This window comes from Elephas maximus, chromosome 1, assembly GCF_024166365.1.
Source record: "Elephas maximus indicus isolate mEleMax1 chromosome 1, mEleMax1 primary haplotype, whole genome shotgun sequence".
NCBI lineage: Eukaryota > Metazoa > Chordata > Mammalia > Proboscidea > Elephantidae > Elephas > Elephas maximus.
The window spans coordinates 98536803-98557180 of NC_064819.1; the positions used below are offsets into that span (position 1 = coordinate 98536803).

The 20378-nt window shown below is 39.5% G+C and overlaps 1 pseudogene; it reads left to right on the plus strand.

Annotated features, from left to right (window-relative positions):
* Window positions 1–20378, plus strand: part of LOC126068417 (HLA class II histocompatibility antigen, DR alpha chain-like) — a 72708-nt pseudogene that overhangs the window by 8915 nt on the left and 43415 nt on the right.

Here is a 20378-nt window from a genome sequence, read left to right on the forward strand (position 1 = left end):
TGTCTATCTTTTGTGTCTATTTCTGTTTTGATAAATTATATGGAGTAGATTAAAAAAGGGTGCAAAGTATTTGCTGTTCATCTCATGGAGACCAAAAAAACCCCCAAACCAGTTGCCATGGAGTCAATTCCGACTCATGGAGATCCCATGTGTTGCAGAGTAGAACTGCCCCATAGGGTTTTCTTGGCTGTAATCTTTAGGAAGCAGATCACCTGGGTGTGTTTAAAAGTCAACCTTTCAGTTAGCAGCCGAGTGCTTGGCCATTGTGCCACCAGAACTCCTATGGAATGTGGTGAAATGATGGATGCCACACAATTTCTGAGACTAGATCTTTTTCTTGGAAAACATGCTCTTGGAAGCCCTGAGCCATCAGGAGAGAGGTCTGTCTTCCCTGCTGACGAGACCACATAGGCTACATTAGAGGCCCTGGAACTGCAATGCAGAGGGAGAGTGTTTCAGTGTCTCATTGAGCCTCCAAGGATCCCAGCCCTAGCTGCTATCTTTCTGCAACCACACGAGAGAATCTACTGAGAACTAGCCAGCTAAGCTCGATCAACTCCCAGAGCTGTGAGGAATCATTAAATGGCTGTAGTTTTAAACCGCTACGTTTTTAGATGATTATATTGAAGGGATTTCATCTATGATGTCCAATCTGCTGCACAAAATTCTTTATAATATCATCTTAGTGTCTTTTTAATGTCTATAGGATCTGTAGGAATGTTATTTTTTTCATTTCAGGTATTGATAAATTTGTAATTTGGACTTTTTTCTGTCTTTTTCCTTATGAGACTTGCAAGTGGTTTATCAATCAATCTAACTAACTAGCTAACTGACTGACTGACTAACTGAAAAAGCTTCTGGCTCTGTGATTGTCTTTATTATACATCCCTTTTCAATTTTATTAATTTCTGACTTACTTTTACTATTTCCTTCTATTTTTTTTAGTTAAATTCACTCTTCCTAGATTATTTATTTATTTATTTTTTTAGATTAAGCTTCTCCCTCTGGTTTTTATATATTTCTTTTTATAATATAAGCATTTAAGCTATAGATTTCTCTGTAAGAACTGCTTTGGTTATATCTCACAAGTTTTGAGAAAGCTCTTTTAATATTCCTTTATTTTAAAATATTTTTTAATTTCCCTTTTGATTTCTTCTTCGACACACCTTGGATTATTTAGAAGTGTGTTTGTTCACTTCCAAAAGTTTGAGTATTTTCTTAATCTTACTGTTTTATTATTTAATAAGTTTGTGGCCAGAGAATATATTCTGTATGATTTCAGTGCTGTGAAATTTATCAAAACTTGTTTGATGGCCTAACATACGGTCTACTTCATGGGTATTCTTTGTGCATTTAACAGAAATAAATATATTCTGTAGTTATTGGCTGTAGCCAACATGTATGTCGGTTATAAATGTCAGTAAGGTCAAGATGGTTGAAAGTATTTATAGCTTTGATTTCCTTACTGACGTTTTTCATGAAACTGTAGGGATGTTTTTCTGCCTTCTACCTGCATTCCAAGTTCCCACACCACCATCATGGCCTCAGTGAAAATTCTGGGAGGAGAATCAGTTGGCAGCGAAAACTGGCTTTATATTTGGAGTCTCTGTAGATTACAATCCATCACACAAATCCACAGGTTATTTAAAACTTTGCTGGTTTCTCATTAGCCCACCAAAATCTCCCTTTCTGTGACCGGTCCAGTATTCTACCAATGTTGAGATTTAGCAGATGACTGAAGGGAGGAGAGTAGAAATCTGTCCCTACTCAATTAAGCAGAACTTGGGCATTTTTGAAATGTGAAGTTTTTAGAGTTGTTTGCATCTACAACTCTTTGAAGGCTGTAAAAATAAAATTTTTCCTAGTTATCCATTTCATTAGGTTTATATATACATTTTTTCTTGTCCTTAGTATGGCAATGATGGCAGTTATAACTTTCTACATTCTCACTGGCACTATGGCTTATGATTTTTTTTTTCCTATCCATGTTGATATTCTTAGCCTATTTATTGAAGGCTCTGTATATTATTCCTTTGAATGAGTATGCCATTGTCTATCTGAAAATTCAGAATGTTTCATTTCTCTCCTATCACTCTGGTAAATAATCCATTTTTCATATGTAATCTTGGGCATCTTGATCTATGTACAGGTTTCTCCTGAGCACAATTAAGTGTTCTGGAATTCTCATTCTTTGCAACGTTATCCATAATTTCTTAAGATCCACACAGTCAAATGGCTTTGCTTTTGACACAGGTATTCTCTGCTTTCAGTCCAGATCCACCTGACATCACCAACGATATCCCTTGTTCCATGTCTTCTTCTGAATCCAGCTTGAATTTCTGGCAGTTCCCTGTTGCTGTACTGCTGCAGCTGCTTTTGAATGATCTTCAGCAAAATTTCCACATTCGGTTGGACCACCTTTCTTGGGAATAGGCATAAATATGGATCTCTTCCAGTCAGTTGGCCAGGAAGCTGTCTTCCATATTTCTTGGTATAGATGAGTGAGCACCTCCAGTGCTGCATCTGTTTGTTGAAACATCCCAATTGATATTCCATCAATTTCTGGAGCCTTGTTTTTCGCCAATGCCTTCAGAGCAGCTTGGACTTCTTCCTTCAGTACCATCGGTTCCTGATCACATGCCACCTCTTGAAATGGTTGAATATCAACTAATTATTTTTGGTATAATGACTCTGTGTATTCCTTCCATCTTCTTTCGATGCTTCCTGCATCATTTAATATTTTTCCCATGGAATCCTTCACTATTGCAACTCGAGGCTTGAATTTTTTCTTCAATTCTTTCAGCTTGAGAAATGCCGAGTGTGTTCTTCCCTTTCGGTTTTCCATCTCCAGCTCTTTGCACATGTCATTATATTTTATTTTGTCTTCTCAAGAGGCCTTTTGAAATCTTCTGTTCAGTTCTTCTACTTCATCAATCCTTCCTTTTGCTTTAGCTGCTTGACATTCAAGAGCAAGTTTCAGAGTCTCCTCTGACATCCACCTTGGTCTTTTCTTTCTTTCCTGTCTTTTCAGTGACCTCTTGCTTTCTTCATGGGTGATGTCCTTGATGTCATTCTACAGCTTGTCTGGTCTTTGGTCACTAGTGTTCAATGCGTCAAATCTATTCTTGAGATGGTCTCTAAATTCAGGTGGGATATATTCAAGGTCATATTTTGGCTCTCGTGGACTTGCTCTGATTTTCAGTGATCCAACCAAATGTGGAAATTATAGAACAATATCATTAATATCACACACAAGCAAAATTTTGCTGAAGATCATTAAAAAACGGCTGCAGCAGTATATCGACAGGAAACTGCCAGAAATTCAGGCCAGTTTCAGAAGAGGATGTGGAACCAGGGATATGATTGCTGATGTCAGATGGATCCTGGCTGAAAGCAGAAAATACCAGAAGGATGTTTACCTGTGTTTTATTGATTATGCAAAGGCATTTGACTGTGTGGATCATAACAAGCTATGAATAACACTGTGAAGACTGGAATTCCAGAACACTTAATTGTGCTCATGAGGAACCTGTACATAGATCAAGAGGCAGTTGTTCAGACAGAACAAGGGGATACTGATTGGTTTAAAGTCGGGAAAGGTGTGTGTCAGGGTTGTATTCTTTCACCATACCTTTTTAATCTGTATGCTGAGCAATAATCCGAGAAGCTGGACTATATGAAGATGAACGGGGCATCAAGATTGGAGGAAGACTCATTAAGAACCTGTGTTATGCAGATGACACAACCTTCCTTGCTGAAAGTAAAGAGGACTTGAAGCACTTACTAATGAAGATCAAAGACCACAGCCTTCAGTATGGATTACACCTCAACATAAAGAAAACAAAAATTCTCACAACTGGACCAATGAGCAACATAATGATAAATAGAGAAAAGATTGAAGTTGTCAAGGATTCCATTTTACTTGGATCCACAATCAACAGCCATGGAAGCAGCAGTCAAGAAATCAAAAGACACATTGCACTGGGCAGATCTGCTGCAAAGGACCTCTTCAAAGTGTTGAAGAGCAAAGATGTCACCCTGAAGACTAAGGTGTGCCTGACCCAAGCCATGGTGTTTTCAATCGCATCATATGCATGTGAAAGCTGGACAATGAATAAGGAAGACTGAAGAAGGGTTGACGCCTTTGAATTGTGGTTTTGGCGAAGAATATTGAGTATACCATGGACTGCCAAAAGAACGAACAAATCTATCTTAGAAGAAGTACAACCAGAATGCTCCTTAGAAGCAAGGATGTCGAGACTGCGTCTTACATACTTTGGACATGTTGTCAGGAGGGATCAGTCCCTGGAGAAGGACATCATGTTTGGCAGAGTACAGGGTCAGTGGAAAAGAGGAAGACCCTCGATGAGGTGTATTGACACAGTGGCTGCAACAATGAGCTCAAGCATAACAAGGATTGTAAGGATGGCGCAGGACCGGGTGTTGTTTCGTTCTGTTGTGCATAGGTTGCTATGAGTTGGAACTGACTCGATGGCACCTAACAACAGCAAAATTTTACTTGCGTGTGATAGTAATGATGTTCTTCGACCTTTTCTGCATTTGTTTGGATCACCTTTTTGTGGTTAAGCATAAATATGGATATCTTCCAGTTGGTTGGCCAGGAAGTTGTCTTCCAAATTTCTTGGCATAGACGAGTGAGAACTTCCAGCTCTGCATCCATTTGCTGAAACATCTCGATTGGTATTCAGTCAATTCCTGATGCTTTGTTTTTCACCAATACCTTCAGTGTAGCTTGGACTTCTTTCTTCTATACCACTGGCTCCTGATCATATGCTACCCCTTGAAATAGTTGAACATCCATCTGTTCTTTCTGGTGTGGTGACTCTGTGTATTCCTTCCATCTGCATCTGATGCTTCCTGCATGCGTTGTTTAATATTTTCGCTCTAGAGTCCTTCAACATTACAATTTGAGGCTTGAATTTTTTCTTCAGTTCTTACAGCTTGAAAAATGCCAAGCAAGTTCTTCCCTTTTGGTTTTTTATCTTCAGGTCTTTGCACATGTCATTTTAATACTTTAGTTTGTCTTCTAGAGCTGCCCTTTGAAATCTCCTGTTCAGCTCTTTTAATTTTTCATTTTGCCTTTCACTTTAGCTACTCAAAGTTCAAAAGCAACTTTAAGAGTCTCTTCTGACATCCTTTTTGGTCTTTTCTTTCTCTCCTGTCTTTTTAATGACCTCTTGCTCTTTTCATGTTTTATGTCCTTGATGTCATTCTACAGCGCATCTGGTCTCAGTCATTAGTGTTCAGTGCATCACATCTATTCTTAAGATGGTCTCTAAATTCAGGTGGAATATACTCAAGGCTATACGTTGGCTCTTGTGGACTTATTCTAATTTTCTTCAGTGTCAGCTTGAACTTGCATATGAGCAATTGACGACCTGTTCCACAGTCAGCTCCTGGCCTTATTCTGACTGGTGATATTTAGCTTCTCCTTCCTCTCTTTCCACAGATGTAGTGGATTGATTCCTGTGTATTCCATCTGATGAGGTCCATGTGTATAGTTGTCCTTTAAAAAAAAAAAATAGTTGTCCTTTATGTTGTTGAAAAAAGATATTTGCAATGAAGAAGTCGTTGGTCTTGCAAAATTCTATCATGGTATCTCCAGCATCGTTTCTATCACCAAGGCCATATTTTTGAACTGCCAGTCCTTCTCCTTTGTTTCCAACTTTCACGTTCCAATCACCAGTAATTATCAATGCATTCTGACTGCATGATCAATCAATTTCAGACTGCAGAAGTTGATAAAAATCTTTAATATCTTCATCCTTGATCTTAGTGGTTGGTGCATAAATTTGAATAATAGTCTTATTAACTGAACTTCCTTGTAGGCATATGGTGGGTTGTATCCCTTCACCATACTTATTCAATCTGTATGCTGAGCAAATAACCTGAGAAACTGGAGTATATGAAGAAGAATTCAACATCAGGATTGGAGGAACACTCATTAACAGTCTGTGTTATGCAAATGCACAGCCTCACTTACTAAAAGTGAAGAGGACTTGAAGCACTTACTGATGAAGATCAAAGACTATGACCTTCAGTATGGATTACACCTCAACATAAAAAAATGAAAATCCTGAGGCGGGGCCAAGATGGCTCACTAGGTAGATGCTACCTCGGACTCCTCTTGCAACAAAGACTCGGAAAAACAAGTGAATCGATCACATACAAAACAATCTACAAACCCTGAACAACAAACACAGACTTAAAGAGTTGACCTGAATGACAGAGACGGAGAACGAACAAAAACGGGGAAGCAGTGACTGTTTTCGGAGGCTGGAGCCAGCGTCCCAGTCAGGTAACCTTGGCGCCGGGCTTAGGACTGGGCCCAGGAGAGCTGAACACAAAATCTTGTGATGGCGCAAACAAGGAGCGCAGCCCTACCCCCCTGAACTGACCCCGGGAGGGGGCCCAGCCATCCGCGTGGGCGGCGTGCCCACGCCGCTGGTGGGAGAAGTCCCCGGGAGGCAGTGACTGGTTTTGGAGCCGGGAGTGCAGCGTCCCAGCCGGGGAACCTTGGCACCGGGCTTTGGATTGGGTGCAGGGGAGCTGAACATGGCATCCGCTCACGGCACAAACATGGGGCACAGCCCTACTCTGCTAAACTAACCCCGGGAGGGGGCCCAGCTGGTCCGCGGGGATGGCGCAGCGACATGGCTGGCAGGACGAGAAGTCCTTGGGAGGCAGTGACTGGTTTTGGAGCCGGGACTGCAGCGTCCCAGCAGGGAAACCTTGACGCTGGGCTTTGGATTGGCAGCGGAGGATCTGACTGCGGCTTTAGCGGGCCAGACCCTCAGGGGCAATCTCCACACAGCCAACACACATAGGCAACACAGCCCTCGGGAATCTCAGATAAAATAGTCATCCCAAGCAAGATAAGCAACTTTGGCTATATTCCGGGGTGCTACTCTCCTGTTTTTCTGAAACCCCCCCCTCCCGCCTTCCCAGGCAGCTTCATTAACATTGGAATTTCCTGAGCCAGAGGGAGAACGGCTCCAGCTCCGCAGCGGCTTTGCTTTTCCGGTTTTTTTTTTTTTTTTTGGTCTTTTCCTAACCCATTCTTCCGACCTGAGAGAAGCAACCACAAAAAACCCAGAGACCAAAAATCCTTCCCTACTTGGACTAAAAACACAGAACCAGCTCCAGCCAAGCATATATGATCCAAATCTAAGGCTTTCATCCTTACAGGGAACAAGGTGGCAGTTATAATCCAAAGGCAGTTCTGATAGGGATCTGACTGCATTTTCTTTAGCAGATTCACTGGAAAAACAAGTTTCCCAGGTATGATATCTCTGCTTATTCAACAGAGCCCTAACTGACCCACAACAGGGAACTGAGGGCTGAAGCTCCCCCCAGACCACCTAGCCTCTTGCCCTAGGGGTCTAAGGAGGGTGACATCTACCAGTCAGTAGAGGTACTTGCATTGGGGGCCTAAGGTAAAGCTGCAGAGCCCCTCCACCAAGGCGCTATAGGAATAGAGACACACCTACCTCACGGTCACTTGGGGGAAGCCTGTCAGCATCCTGCCCCCCCGGAGTGTGAACCCCAGCTGCTAATAGAATCTGGTGCACACAACTATCACCACTACTTCTCAAGGTGGATAGGTATTAGGGTGCATCACACACTTGATGACCCAAAATCAGATTCTACTCAAGAATAGTGAATAGACTCAGGCATATATATCTGGCAACAGCCCAAACCAGCTGGTAATAGGTCATAAGTAAGTCAAGGGCTACAACAAATAAGACAGCACAATCTAGTAGCCCATCCACATATACTGAAAGAAAACAAAACAAGACTCAGTGTGCAATTATAGAATAAACCACTACTATATCTTCTTTTTTATATCTTCTTAGTGATGGCTCGGAGACAGCAGTCGATATCAAACCACATAAAGAAGCAGACCATGACAGCTTCTACAACCCCCCAAACAAAAGAATCTAAATCTTTCCCAAATGAAGATACAATCCTGGAATTATCAGATACAGAATATAAAAAACTAATTTACAGAATGCTTCAAGACATCAGGGATGACCTCAGAAATGAAATAAGGCAAACTGCAGAAAAAGCCAAGGAACACACTGATAAAACAGTTGAAGAACTCAAAAAGATTATTCAAGAACATAGTGGAAAAATTAATAAGTTGCAAGATTCCATAGAGAGACAGCATGCAGAAATCCAAAAGATTAAAATAAAATTACAGAATTAGACAACGCAATAGGAAGTCAGAGGAGCAGACTCGAGCAATTAGAATGCAGACTGGGAAATCTGGAGGACCAGGGAATTAACACCAACATAGCTGAAAAAAAATCAGATAAAAGAATTAAAAAAAAATGAAGAAACACTAAGAATCATGTGGGACTCTATCAAGAAGGATAACTTGCATGTTATTGGAATCCCAGAACAGGGAGGGAGGACAGAAAACACAGAGAAAATAGTTGAAGATCTGCTGACAGAAAACTTCCCTGACATCATGAAAGACGAAAGGATAGCTATCCAAGATGCTCATCGAACCCCATTTAAGATTGATCCAAAAAGAAAAACACCAAGACATATTATCATCAAACTTGCCAAAACCAAAGATAAAGAGAAAATTTTAAAAGCAGCCAGGGAGAAAAGAAAGGTCTCCTTCAACGGAGAATCAATAAGAATAAGTTCAGACTACTCAGCAGAAACCATGCAGGCGAGAAGGCAATGGGATGACATATACAGAGCACTGAAGGAGAAAAACTGCCAGCCAAGGATCATATATCCAGCAAAACTCTCTCTGAAATATGAAGGCGAAATTAAGATATTTACAGATAAACACAAGCTTAGAGAATTTGCAAAAACCAAACCAAAGCTACAAGAAATACTAGAGGAAATTGTTTGGTCAGAAAACCAATAATATCAGATACCAGCACAACACAAGGTCACAAAACAGAACATCCTGATATGAACTCAAATAGGGAAATCACAAAAACAAATGAAGATTAATTAAAAAAAAATGCTCAAAACAGGGAATCATTGAAGTCAATATGTAAAAGATCACAATAATCAAAAAGAGGGACTAAATACAGGTGGCATAGAACTGCCATATGGAGAGGGATACAAGGCGATATAGGACAATACAAGTTAGGTTTTTACTTAGAAAAATAGGGGTAAATATTAAGGTAACCACAAAGAGGTATAACAACTCCATAACTCAAAATAAAAGCCAAGAAAAACGTAACGACTCAACAAACATAAAGTCAAATACTATGAAAATGAGGATCTCACAATTTACAAAGAAAAACGTCTCAGCACAAAAACGTAAGTGGAAAAATGAAATTGTCAACAACACACACAAAAAGGCATCAAAATGACAACACTAAACACTTATTTATCTATAATTACGCTGAATGTAAATGGACTAAATGCACCAATAAAGAGACAGAGAGTCTCGGACTGGATAAAGAAACACGATCCGTCTATATGCTGCCTACAAGAGACACACCTTAGACTTAGAGACACAAACAAACTAAAACTCAAAGGACGGAAAAAAATATATCAAGCAAACAATAAGCAAAAAAGAAGAGGAGTAGCAATGTTAATTTCTGACAAAATAGACTTTAAACTTAAATCCACCACAAAGGATAAAGAAGGACACTACATAATGATAAAAGGGGCAATTGATCAGGAAGATATAACCATATTAAATATTTATGCACCCAATGACAGGGCTGCAAGATACATAAATCAATTTTTAACAGAACTGAAAAGTGAGATAGACACCTCCACAATTATAGTAGGAGACTTCAACACACCACTTTCGGAGAAGGACAGTACATCCAGTAAGAAGCTCAATAGAGACACGGAAGACCTAATTACAACAATCAACCAACTTGACCTCATTGACTTATACAGAACTCTCCACCCAACTGCTACAAAGTATACTTTTTTTTCTAGCGCACATGGAACATTCTCTAGAATAGACCACATATTAGGTCATAAAACAAACCTTTGCAGAATCCAAAACATCAAAATATTACAAAGCATCTTCTCAGACCACAAGGCAATAAAACTGGAAATTAATAACAGAAAAACTAGGGAAAAGAAATCAAATACTTGGAAACTGAACAATACCCTCCTGAAAAAAGACTGGGTTATAGAAGACATCAAGGAGGGAATAAGGAAATTCATAGAATGCAACGAGAATGAAAATACTTCCTATCAAAACCTCTGGGACACAGCAAAAGCAGTGCTCAGAGGCCAATTTATATCGATAAATGCACACATACAAAAAGAAGAAAGACCCAAAATCAGAGAACTGTCCCTACAACTTGAACAAATAGAAAGTGAACAACAAAAGAATCCATCAGGCACCAGAAGAAAAATAATAAAAATTAGAGCTGAACTAAATGAATTAGAGAACAGAAAAACAATTGAAAGAATTAACAAAGCCAAAAGCTGGTTCTTTGAAAAAATTAACAAAATTGATAAACCGTTGGCTAGACTGACTAAAGAAATACAGGAAAGGAAACAAATAACCCAAATAAGAAATGAGAAGGGCCACATCACAACAGACCCAACTGAAATTAAAAGAATCATATCAGATTATTACGAAAAATTGTACTCTAACAAATTTGCAAACCTAGAAGAAATGGATGAATTCCTGGAAAAACACTACCTACCTAAACTAACACATTCAGAAGTAGAACAACTAAATAGACCCATAACAAAAAAAGAGATTCAAACGGTAATCAAAAAACTCCCAACAAAAAAAAGCCCTGGCCCGGATGGCTTCACTGCAGAGTTCTACCAAACTTTCAGAGAAGAGTTAACCCCAATACTACTAAAGGTATTTCAAAGCATAGAAAATGACGGAATACTACCCAACTCATTCTATGAAGCCACCATCTCCCTGATACCAAAACCAGGTAAAAACATCACAAAAAAAGAAAATTACACACCTATATCCCTCATGAACATAGATGCAAAAATCCTCAACAAAATTCTAGCCAATAGAATTCAACAACATATCAAAAAATAATTCGCCACGACCAAGTCGGATTTATACCAGGTATGCAAGAAAAACAAGGCTGGTTTAATATTAGAAAAACCATTAATGTAATCCATCACATAAATAAAACAAAAGACAAAAACCACATGATCTTATCAATTGATGCAGAAAAGGCATTTGACAAAGTCCAACACCCATTTATGATAAAAACTCTTACCAAAATAGGAATTAAAGGAAAATTCCTCAACATAATAAAGGGCATCTATGCAAAGCCAACAGCCAACATCACTCTAAATGGAGAAACCTGAAAGCATTTCCCTTGAGAACGGGAACCAGACAAGGATGCCCTTTATCACCGCTCTTATTCAACATTGTGCTAGAAGTCCTAGCTAGCCAGGGCAATTAGGCTAGACAAAGAAATAAAACGCATCCGGACTGGCAAGGAGGAAGTAAAATTATCTCTATTTGCAGATGACATGATCTTATACACAGAAAACCCTAAGGAATCCTCCAGAAAACTACTGAAACTAATAGAAGAGTTTGGCAGAGTCTCAGGTTATAAGATAAACATACAAAAATCACTTGGATTCCTCTACATCAACAAAAAGAACTTCGAAGAGGAAATAACCAAATCAATACCATTCACAGTAGCCCCCAAGAAGATAAAATACTTAGGAATAAATCTTACCATGGATGTAAAAGACCTATACAAAGAAAACTACAAAGCTCTACTACAAGAAATTAAAAAAAAGAAAAGGACATACTTAAGTGGAAAAACATACCTTGCTCATGGATAGGAAGACTTAACACAGTAAAAATGTCTATTCTATCAAAAGCCATCTATACATACAATGCACTTCCGATCCAAATTCCAATGTCATTTTTTAAGGTGATAGAGAAACAAATCACCAACTTCATATGGAAGGGAAAGAAGCCTCGGATAAGCAAAGCATTACTGAAAAAGAAGAAGAAAGTGGGAGGCCTCACTCTACCTGATTTCAGAACCTATTATACAGCCACAGTAGTCAAAACAGCCTGGTATTGGTACAACAACAGGCACATAGACCAGTGGAACAGAATTGAGAACCCAGATATAAATCCATCCACATATGAGCAGCTGATATTTGACAAAGGCCCAGTGTCAGTTAAATGCGGAAAAGATAGTCTTTTTAACAAATGGTGCTGGCATAACTGGATATCCATTTGCAAAAAAATGAAACAGGACCCATACCTCACACCAAGCACAAAAACTAACTCCAAGTGGATCAAAGACCTAAACATAAAGACTAGAACAATGAAGATCATGGAAGACAAAATAGGGACAACCATAGGAGCCCTAATACAAGGCATAAACAGAATACAAAACATTACCAAAAATGACGAAGAGAAACCAGATAACTGGGAGCTCCTAAAAATCAGACACCTATGCTCATCTAAAGACTTCACCAAAAGAGTAAAAAGACCACCTACAGACTGGGAAAGAATTTTCAGCTATGACATCTCCGACCAGCGTTTCATCTCTAAAATCTATATGATTCTGTCAAAACTCAACGACAAAAAGATAAACAACCCAATCAAGAAGTGGGCAAAGGATATGAACACACACTTCACTAAAGAAGATATTCAGGCAGCTAACTGATACATGAGAAAATGCTCTCAATCATTAGCCATTAGAGAAATGCAAATTAAAACCACGATGAGATTCCATCTCACTCCAACAAGGCTGGCATTAATCCAAAAAACACAAAATAATAAATGTTGGAGAGGCTGCGGAGAGATTGGAACTCTTATACACTGCTGGTGGGAATGTAAAATGGTACAACCACTTTGGAAATCTATCTGGCGTTATCTTAAAGAGTTAGAAATAGAACTACCATAAAAAAAATACAACCCAGAAATCCCACTCCTCAGAATATACCCTAGAGAAACAAGAGCCTTCACACAAACAGATATATGCACACCCATGTTTATTGCAGCTCTGTTTACAATAGCAAAAGGCTGGAAGCAACCAAGGTGTCCATCAACGGATGAATGGGTAAATAAATTGTGGTATATTCACACAATGGAATACTATGCATCGATAAAGAACAGTGACGAATCAGTAAAACATTTCATAACATGGAGGAATCCGGAAGGCATTATGCTGAGCGAAATGAGTCAGAGGCAAAAGGACAAATATTGTATAAGACCATTATTATAAGATCTTGAGAAATAGTATAAACTGAGAAGAACACATACTTTTGTGGTTACGAGGTGGGGAGGGAGGGAGGGTGGGAGAGGGTTTTTTATTGATTAATTAGTAGATAAGAACTGCTTTAGGTGAAGGGAAGGACAACACTCAATACATGGAAGGTCAGCTCAATTGGACTGGACCAAAAGCAAAGAAGTTTACGGGATAAACTGAATGCTTCAAAGGTCAGCGGAGCAAGGATGGGAGTTTGGGGACCATGGTTTAACGGGACTTCTAAGTCAACTGGCAAAATAATTCTATTATGAAAACATTCTGCATCCCACTTTGAAATGTGGCGTCTGGGGTCTTAAATGCTAACAAGTGGCCATCTAAGATGCATCAATTGGTCTCATCCCACCTGGAGCAAAGGAGAATGAAGAACACCAAGGTCACACGACAACTAAGAGCCCAAGAGACAGAAAGGGCCACATGAACCAGAGACCTACATCATCCTGAGACCAGAAGAACTAGTTGGTGCCCGGCCACAATCGATGACTGCCCTGACAGGGAGCACAACAGAGAACTCCTGAGGGAACAGGAGATCAGTGGGATGCAGACCCCAAATTCTCATAAAAAGACCAAACTTAATGCTCTGACTGAGACTAGAGGAATCCGGGCGGCCATGGTCCCCAGACCTTCTGTTGGCACAGGACAGGAACCATCCCCGAAGACAATTCATCAGACATGAAAGGGACTGGTCAGCGGGTAGGAGAGAGATGCTGATGAAGAGTGAGCTAATTATATCAGGTGGACACTTGAGAGTGTGTTGGCATCTCCTGTCTGGAGGGGGGATGGGAGGATAGAGAGAGAGGGAAGCTGGGAAAATTGTCATGAAAGGAGAGACTGGAAGGGCTGACTCATTAGGGGGAGAGCAAGTGGGAGTACGGAGTAAGGTGCATATAAACTTATATGTGACAGACTGACTTGATTTGTAAACGTTCACTTGAAGCTCAATAAAAGTTAATAAAAAAATTGCAACTTTGGTATGTTAGTAAAAAAATCATACTTCAGAAAATCTAGTTTCACAATTATTTCAACTATGTACAAATATATACATTAAAAAAACAACAAAAATAGCCGGAAATTAAGACCTAAATGAAGCCTCAGAAAGGTCAGAGGTGCCTCAGAATTTCCTTCACCTCCACCCCCCAAAAGATAAATAAATAAATTACTCAGGTAGTTTTTCTCAGTGAAATATTTATGCAAACAAACAAGCAACTCAGGCTTTTTATTTCAGGAATTTCATGGCTGAGAAGGTCCTGTGTTAAGGACAGTCTGGGAGGAGCCTGGCCTTATCCCAAATGTTGACTCTCCCATTTCCCACCCCACCCCCAACTCCCCCCACAGTGGCCCCCAGGGCAACCTGACCACCCCCTCCTGCACCCACACCCCCCCCCACACTCTCCCTTCCTCTTCCCTCTCACATCCCAGCGCCCCCCCCCCGCGCAAACACACACACACACACACACACACACACACACACTCTCTCTCTCTCTCTCTCTCTTTGGCACCCCCTACCTCACAGGTCCACCCTCTCACACTCTCCTATCTCACAGTCACTGACACAATATTCACCATCTCTCCAACAACACACACTCTCACATGTATCCTCACAATTTCACGACTCCTCACAAGCCCACACTCACCCACCTCGCGCTCTCCCTTCCTCTGTCTCTGTCTCTGTCACACACACACAGGGTGCCCCCTGTTTGCACGGACCCCCTACTCCCCACTCGGCGCTCACCTTGCCGCTGCGCCGTGAAGCTCTCCACAACCCTGTAGTTGTATCTGCAGTGGGTTTCCACCTGGGGCCGCGCATCAACCAGGAGCTCCTTCTGGCTGTTTCAGTACGTGGCCTCAGGCCGCCCCAGCTCTGTCATCGCCCTGTACTCCCCCACGTCGCGGTCAAAGCGCAGGTGCTCCTCCCGGTTACAGACGTTGTCGCTCCATAAATCGCACTTGCTCCGTTCCATTAGTGTAATAGCACTCAGCTTTAAACTGCCTCAGGAAATGCGCTGTGGGGACCTGAAGGTCCGGTCACGGGCGGCCTCTGGGGAGAAACTGATGGCGAAACCCACCATTCAGCGGCCCCTGGCGCGAGGTGGCGGCACCAAAGTCTCCTGATGGGCTCCACCGCCAACACCAAACCACCCGCCTGTGCGGCTTCATCTTTCATCCGCCTGATGCTTGACCGAGGTCGCGCACGACGGAGGACACCGGCCTGTTCCCAGGTCCTTTGATCCACTCCTGCTTAGAACCTTGGCTGGAGACTTCCAAGTCGGAGCCAGATGAGGATTTGCCCCCATCCCTGAAGTCCACACTACCTTTTCCGGAGGCCTTCTCTCCTCTTACCTCCCACAGCTCTTCAACTGTTCCTCTCAACACTTCCCACCTCCTCCATTCTGTAGACACTTCTGTAGCCCTGACCTGTGCCAGCCCTGCGCTGTCCCCTGGGAATCCACAGGAGGGAAAAACAGATTCCTCCCATCCACTCGGGGAGCTTAAATTGTAGTGAAAGTGATAGATAAAAACCAAACACACAAGAATTTATACACAAATTAGAAATATCAAAAAAGGAAAAGTGTGGAGTTCTGTACAGAGGATAATTGTATGATCTAGATTGCCTTAGGGTGCCAGAGAAGAAAGGACTCTCTGAAAAGTGACTTTTAAGGTGATGTTATAGATTGAATTGTGTCCAGCCCTAAGATATGTGGTAAATCCTAATGAGTTTTATTGTTATGTTAATGACTTGGTATTAGCCTAGTACTTTCCTCTTTCTGCAACCATTTAGAGGATCCAGTGAGAACCCCCCAGCTGAGCTTAATCAACTAGAGCTGTGAGAAATCATGAAACGGCTGTAGTTTTAAACTGCTAAGCTTTTGAGTGATTTGTCACAAAGAAAAACAAAATGAAACATTGTGTTATTTAAGGAATTCCATCTAAGATGTCCAATCTACTGGCACAAAATTCTTTGTAATATTATCTTTTTAATGTCTGTAGGATCTGTAGAATGCCATTTTGTTCATTCCAAGTGTTGCAAATATGTAATTTGGATTTTTTTCTATCTTTTTCTTTATAAGGCTTGCAAGCGGTGTATCAATCAAACTAACTAAATAACTACTAGCTAGCTAACAGCAAGAGCTCTGGCTCTGTTGATTGTCTTTATCCTACATTTCTTTTCAACTTTATTAATTTCCTCACTTATGTTTATTATTTCCTTTCTTCTACCTTTTTCAGTTAAATTCACTCTTCTTTTGCTAGATTAAGTTTAGCCCTCTGAGTTTTATATATTTCTTCTTTTATAATATAAGTATTTAAGCTATAAATTTCCCTGTAAGCACGGCTTTGTTTATACCTCACAAACTTTGAAAAGCTGTTTTAATATTCCTTTATTTTAAAATATTTTCTAATTTCCTGTTTGATTTCTTCTTCAACACACCTTGGATTATTTACAAGAACGTTGGTTCACTTCCAAAAGTTTGAGTATTTTCTGAATCTTATTGATTTGTAATGTAATAAGTTTGTGGCCAGAGAATATATTCTGTATGATTTCAATCCTCTGGAATTTATTGAGACTTTTATTATGGGCTAACATATGGTCTATTTCATGGATCTTCTCTGCACAATTAGTAGGAATAAATATATTCTGTAGTTATGGGCAGTAGTTGACATATATGTCAGTTTTAAATGTCAGTTAGGTCAAGATGGCTGAAAGTATAGCTTTGGTTTCCTTAATGATGTTTGTTTTCATGAACCTATAGAGAGGTTTTTCTCCATTCTACCCACCTCCCAAGTTCCCACACCACCCTTATGAGCTCAGCAAAATTTCTGGGAGGAAAACCAGCCAGTAGGGTTAAGCTAGTTTTGTATTTAGAGCCTCTATAGATTCCAAACCATCACACAAGCCCACAGGCTATTTAAAACTTTGCAGCCTTCTCATAACCCCATCAAAATCTCCCTTTCTGTGGTAGGTCCAATCTCACCGATGTTGAGTTTCAGCAGATGAGCCAAGGGAGGAGAGTGGAAATCTGTTCCCCCTCAACTAAGCAGAATTTGTCCAACTCTGGAATGTGGAGTTTTTAGACTTGTTTGCATCCACAGCGTATGATTTTTTTTTTTTCTTCTTTCCTGTTGGGAGTCTTAACCCATTTATTTAAAGCTCTCTATTTATTCCTTTGAATGGGTATACCACAATTTATCCATTCTCTATCTGAAAATTCAGAATGTTTCTTTTCTATTACTGTGGTACAATTAATCATTTTTTTAAATATGTAATCTTGGGCATGTATGTGAGAATTTATCTAGAGTATGAACACCTAGGGTGGAAATACTGGATTATCCAAAACACCAAAGTAGTACACCAGTTTACACCCACATCGCCATGCAAATACCCAAATATCATCCTGCAATATGTTGTTATCTCATGTATTTTATAGTTTTTTAAAGTACAGAATTTTTACAAGCAAGAGAAATTTATTAATCTTTTCCTTTAGAATTTCAAAATATCTTTAATATTCCAAACCCTGGTAAAACAAGCTTTCAATTCTAACCTCCTTGGGCTCATATAGGGCTGATATTTTAGAACACATATCAAGGGTGGATTTTGTTGTTTTTGTCAATCATGTTGCATTTGCATTTTGAATCTGAATAGATACCTCCAAGCTGCCACCCATTCACAATTCTAATAACAGTACATGAGATACTCCATTCCCATAGAGTCTTATAATCCCTTGATTAGAAAAACAAATGAAGAATTACATTTTCCAATTTGTGGGGAGAAATATTTCATCATATTGTTATTTGGATTTGCATTTTTCTGATTCTTAGTGAGCTTGAGCATATATTTTATTGCCCATCAGCATATTCTCTTCTGTAAATAGTTTATATCCTTTGCCCAAATTTCTCTTGGATTCTTGTTCACTTATTTATTGACTTGTTGACAGTTTTACATAATGAGGAATTTAGCCTAATATCTGCCTTGCCTGCTGCTGTTCTTTACATATTTCTTTGTGATTTTCTCCAAGCAAGGGAATTTTAAATTTTCAATTTTTTTTTTCCATTATGTCTTCTAAATTTTTTGTCTTGATTAGATTTTTTTTCTTTCAAGGTTATTTTAACAGGTTTATTGAGATATAATTTATGTACCACAAAATACACTGATTGTACATGTAAACTTCAATGATTTTAGTAAAGTTATAGATTTGTGCCACTATCATCACAATCCAGTTTTAGAATATTTTCATCAACCCGAAGAGGTTCCTGTTTACAGATAAATCACGTCCCCACCCCCAAGCCCTAGGCACCCACTGATATGCCTTTTATAATTTTGCTTTTTCTGAACATTTCGTATAAATGGAATCATATGACAAATAGTCTTTTGTGTCTGGCTTTTTTCACTTAGTAAAATGTTTTGAAGTTCATCCATTTTGTAGCATTTATCAGCATTTTTTCCTTTTTACTGTTGAACAATATTCCATTGCTTGGATATAGCACGTTTTGTTTATGCATTCACTGGTTGATGGATATTTGTTTCCAGTTTTGGGCAATTATGAGTATGTGCATCTATTAACATTTGCATATCTATCTTTGTGAAGACATATGTTCTCATTTCCCTTGTGTAAGTTTCATGTAGTGGATTGTTGGGTCATATGACAACATCATGATAAACGGAGAAAATGCTGAAGTTGTCAAGGATTTCCTTTGGATCCACAATCCACACGCATGGAAGCAGCAGTCAAGAAAATAAATAATGTACTGCATTTGGAGAATCTACTGGAAAATGCTTCTTTAAAGTGTTAGAAAGCAAAAATGTCACTTTGAATATTAAGGTGGGCCTGACCATGGTATTTTCAATTGCCTTATGTGCATGCAAAAGCTGGACAATGAATAAGGAAGACCAAAGAAGAACTGGAGCTTTTGAATTATGGTGTTGGCAAAGAATATTGAATATGCCATGGATTCCCAGAAGAACCGCAAGTCTGTCTTGGAAGAAGTGCAGCCAGAATGCTCCTTAGAAGTGAGAATGGTGAGACTTCATCTCACTTATTTTGGACATATAATTAGGAGGGGACAATCCCTGAAGAAAGACACCATACTTGGAAAAGTAGAGGGTCAGTGAAAGTGAAGAAAACCCTCAACAAGATGGACTGACAATGACACAGTGTCTGCAACAATGGGCTCAAACATCTCACCAGTTGTGAGGATGGTGCAGGACCAGACGCTTTGATCTGTTATACATAAAGTCACCGTGAGTCAGAACTGACTTGATGTCACCTAACAAAACAACATGACAGATGTTTAAGTTTTTAAGAAATTCCTAAACTGTTCTCCGAAGTGGTTGTAACATCATCCATGTCCACCAGAAATACATCAGGGTTTAGAAAGGTTTAGATATACAAAAGATGGTGATAGTAATAAAGATAATAAATAATATCTCTGCTTATTAATTTTATACTTTCTTTATATTTTGTTGAAAGGAATGAGTTTAGGATAGGCCTTACCAGAAACTCTCCATTTATCTTAAAGTAAGCCTCAAATGTTTTGGCATCTAATTCTAAATTCAGTTTCATGGATGAATTTACCCAACCATGAATACCAAAAACCTGTTTACTAAAATCGATGTATAATATATTTTAGCATATTATAGAGTTGGTCAGTCCTCATTATGCTCCTTTTTAATAAAATTCCCTTGGGAAATACAGTTTTCTTAAAAAAAATTTTTAAGTATCAGCATGTTGAGTTCTAAAAATAAAACAAGCAAGCAGTACTCTTGTTTACTTGTTTTAAAATTGTCATTGGGTTTATGCGTGGTGTTCCATACTCAGTATGTTCACACACACACACAAAAAAATTCAAAACATGAACTGATGCTGCCTGGCAAGAATATATAGGCCTTCATGCAGAAGTGAATTAAAAATACTGACAACCTAATAGTTCCAGACACCACAGTTTCTCATGTTTGTTGTCTCTCATTTGTAGCCCATGCTAGAAAGGGACCTGTGTATTTATCTTTGATGATGTAAAGGTGTAGGAGACTACCATGATCTGGGTGCATTAAAGAGCCTTCTCCTAGCACAGTGAAATGTTCCTTACAGGACACAGAAAACCCAAGAAAAAGCAGGCAAGAAAAGCTTCCAGATCTGTATA